Genomic DNA, 4,637 nt, shown 5'->3' on the forward strand with positions numbered 1-4,637 from the left:
ATTTTCCTTCCACCAAGTTCTCCCAACCTAGCACCAGCTGCCCATTCTGAGCCCAGGGCAGCCTCTTCAATCATTATTAGCCTAACCTGGCTTGTCAGGAAACCAACCCCATCCCTTCAGATCAGGCCTGGCTGCTCTATTTTGTACTAAGTATTGAAGTATACTGTCAAGTTCTTGGTAGCCTTAATAGCTCCTACTCTAAGTTTCCATCCTTTCCCTGCAGAGGCCAAACCACCTCTTTGTAGCCACAGTGCACAACTTACAGTGGCACGGTAAGATGCACTTGAGAGCCTTTGAACCCAGCTGGCTCAGGAAAGCAGTAGGGGTGGACAGAGCTGTCTTATGTGCTACCTCCATCTGTCCCTATTCCTTCCATACCTCACCCTACTCCCATCAGAAAGTAAAAATCATCAGAGTGTTCTTTACTGTCCATTGCTTTGTGTTTTAATAAGCAATTTGCAGTTAAAAAAAAGACTCAAATTAAAAAGATGAACATGTGAGATCAAATGGGTGATTGCAGCAGAGGGATGGAAACTGTAAGAAAGAATAAAACAGAAATGGTAGAAATAAAACCACAGCAACTGAGATGAAGAATGTCTTTGATAAGTTCATCAAAAATCTGATGCAGCCAAGGAAAGAATCCGTGAACTAAAGAGAGGTAAACAGAAATTATACAAATTGAAACACAAAGAGAAATAAAACAGCTACAATCAAGAAAATTCAAGAGCTGTAGAATGGTATTAAATGTTCTAACTTAAGGGTAACTGGGATCCCAGAAAGCAAAAAAAGACTAAAAGAGAAGAAATATTTATTTTTTAAATCACAGAGAATTTTCCAAGATTAACGACAGACAATATAGCACATATCCAAGAAGCTCGGAGAAACAAAGCAGGAACAAACAAATATCTTAAGCATATCCTATTCAAATGTTGAAATACAAAGACAATGAGAAAAACTTAAAGGTAGGCAGAGAAAAATAAATACAAACAGAGTAAGAAAGATAAAAATGTCAAAAATTATGCAAGCCAGAGATAATAAAAGGACATTTCTAAATGCTTAAAGAAAACAATGCAATGTTCCTACCTAGAAATATATACTCAGAGAAAGTATCTTTTCAAGATGAAATGGCAATAAGCCTTCCTCAGAGAAACAAAAACTCAGAGAATTCACTGTTAACAGATCTTCTCCACAAAACTGTTAAAAATGTTCTTCAAGCAAAAATAATGTGATGTCAGACTGATATGTGAATCTACAAAAACTGAAGAGCTCTGGAATGGAATAAATGACAGACAGAAAATTACTTGTCTTCCTTTTAAATATTATTAAATATAACTGTTTGTATGTTTACAGGATAGGTAAAAGTAAGGGCCATGACAAAAACATCAAAGGGATGGGAAAAAGGATTAGTAATATACTACAGTAGATTTTTTCACTAAATATGAAGCAGTAAAATATTAATTAAGGGTAGATTCTGATTATATGAAGATGCATACTGTAAATGCTCATTCCTTTCTGTGACTGGCTTATTTCACTTAGCATACTGTTCTCAAGGTCCATCCATGTTGTCACATATTGCAGAATCTCTTTCTTCATTAAAGCTGAGTGGTATTGCATTGTGTACATATGTCACATTTTCCTTATCCTTTTATCTACTGATGGGCATTTAGGTTGTTTGCAAATCTCGGTTATTCTGAATAATGCTGCAATGAACATGGCAGTACAAATATTTCTTTGAGACCCTAATTCCAATTACATGAGTTATCTAAAAAAGTCCAATTCATAGAATCAAACAGTGGAATGGTAGTTGCCAGGGGCTGAGGAGAGGAGGAAATGATGAGTACCTAGTCACCAGGCATAAAGTTTCAGTTAATCAAGACAAATAAGCTCTAGAGATCTGCTGTGCAACACGGTACCCAGAGTCAACAATAATGTACTGTGCACTTAAAATGGTGTTAAGAGGTCTGACCTTATGTTAACTGTTCTTAACACAATAAAACGAAGTGTAAAAAAGTAAATGAGTCCAACACTTCATGTAAAATACTGAGATGATCAGATCTGATTAAAGAAAACCCATCTAAAAAAAACTTACTTTAAATTTGAAATTAAAGATAAAAGATGAAAAAGATATACCATGCAAACACAAATTTAAAAAACTGTAATAGCAATATTAATATCAAAAATTGGAATTCATAACAAGCAATATTATCAGGGATAAAGAGGGATATTACATAATGATAAAGGAAATTACATCTCTAAGAGAACATGTAAATCCTAAATATGTATGCATCTGAAAACTGAGTTATCAAAATTCATGAAGTAAAAAGCTGTTAGAAATGAGAGGAGAAAGAGTCAAATCCACAATCACATGTGGAAATGTTAACAGCATCCTTTCAGTAATCAACAGAATAGGCAGAAAATCAGAAACAATAGAGAAAAACTGAATACCATCACCAAGTAAGTAGTCCCAATAGGCTGTTGTTACAAAATATTTCTTCCCCAAGCAGCATAATATACTTTCTTTTAAAGTGAACATAAAACACAGAACATTCACTAAGAAACATCATATTCTAGGCCATTAAAAAAAAAAACCTGAAATTTAAAATAAATCAAGCAAAGTGTGTTTCGACACATAACAGAATTTTAAGCGAGAAATTAATAATAAATACATATCTGGAAATGTATCTAAATATCCAAAAATTACCAACATACTTCCAAACAACCCTTAGTACAAAGAGCAATTTCAAGGGACATTTCAAGACATATTTAAACTGAAGGAAAATGAAAATACAACATATTAAAATTCATGGGATGCTGCTAAATCCTTGTTTTGTGTGTGTGTGTGTGGCGCGTACATGTACAGGGTTTAATAATACAAATACAAATACTTGTCTTACTGTTCACTACTTTAAGAATTATTTGATCTTTTATTTTAATAGTATAGCATTAATAGATTGTTGATACTCAAGATAAAACACAAATTCACATGTGTGTGTGCTCTGAGGACTAAATTATGACTGATAAAGGTCTTTCAATTTTTTCCATGCATTTATAAGATAAAACCTTGATAGCATTAATTCGGCACTTCTCTGGACCATATATATAATCTCTTACTCTTCAATTACTAGAGTAAATCACGTATATGATATATAATTGTACATAAATTATTTATATGTGATTACAAATAAAATTTTGTGTTTGTATATATATTCAAGATGAACATGAAAATTTGCCTTGATACATATTAAGTACAGAGAAATAGGATTCTTGAAGCATTCAGTATTTAATCCATTCATCCAACAAATATTTCTTAACCACACAATTGCCAAGCAATTCTCTAAGCCCCGAAGATACAGCAGTAAACAGAGCAGTAATTTTTTTTTTTTTTAATTTCGTAAAGGTCTACATTTTAAAGGGGGAGAGTAAAAATAAAAATTAAAAAGGATTTGATAAAGTATATTTAAAAGTGATAAATACTTAGAAAAGTATGAAAAGGGTATAAGGATTACAGTAGTGCGCCAGAGATTGTTTTTGTAATTTTATTTAGAGTGGTTAGAAAAAGCCTCACTGAGAAAGGGACTTTTGAACAAAGACAAGGAAAGTCAGGGACCAAGCTGTGTGGACATTTGAAGGCAAGCACTGCCTACAGCCAGAGGAACTGCCGGTTTAAAGGCCCTGAGCCAGGAGTGTGGGGGGCATTTTCTAGGAAGATCTGGGAGGTTCCAGGAGAGTGGAAAGTAGGGAAGCGCTGAGTGAGGACACGTGACACTGCAGAGTTAAGGGTTTCAGGGAAGGGAGCTAATAATATAAGGCCTTTAGGCTTTGTAGGCTCTCAAAAAATCTGCAACATTCTCTTCAGCCCTAAAAAAGTTAAGATCAAGAAGAAATATACAGATGCCAAAAATGCTCTTTCAAAGGGAATGTTATATAACCAGCCTTCATTTACATATTAATGCTAAGGAGTAGTTGCTGAGTGGTTACTGATAAATTATACTCAAAGGGAGAGAACAAAAGCAGGTAGATTTGAATTAAGTTTGATAGCAAAAGCATAGATATGTTTGTTGACAGTGAGGGGCTATTACAATTAAAATGGGAAAAAAAGGAGATTTTTAAATTTCCCTCTTTGGAAGTATTATGGCAATCTTTAAATAAGACAAAAGGACACATTTGTAGAGTTGTTTTCTTTAAACTCAAGGATTCTATAATTAATTTTATTAAAAATATTTGTTTTCATGCTTGAAATTCTCATCACGAATTAATAATGGATAGAGTATTTTTTCTCCAGTATGGAATAAACTGTGATTAGAATTTATCAGGCATGGACTTTGATATGGAAACTCTGGAACAAGTATGAACTAGGAATTAATGAGGTTAGAAAAAACTGGTTTAATTATCCCTCAAATATCACGCAAAGATATTTAATTTTTATGGTAGAATTACAATATATCTTATGAAATAAATAGCAGGTGGAAAGATTACTAGTCCAATAAAAGCTCAGGGAAAAAAGAAGCATTTAGTAGTGAGAGGTGTGAGGATTTTCCCTCTGGCTTGAAACCAGAGTGAGATTTCTAAAATGCAAATCAACCTTGTCTTTGCTTTAAACATTTTCAAAACTTCCCTCTGCCCTTAAAATAAAATTA

The sequence above is a fragment of the Eubalaena glacialis genome, chromosome 16, assembly GCF_028564815.1.
Source record: "Eubalaena glacialis isolate mEubGla1 chromosome 16, mEubGla1.1.hap2.+ XY, whole genome shotgun sequence".
Taxonomy (NCBI): domain Eukaryota; kingdom Metazoa; phylum Chordata; class Mammalia; order Artiodactyla; family Balaenidae; genus Eubalaena; species Eubalaena glacialis.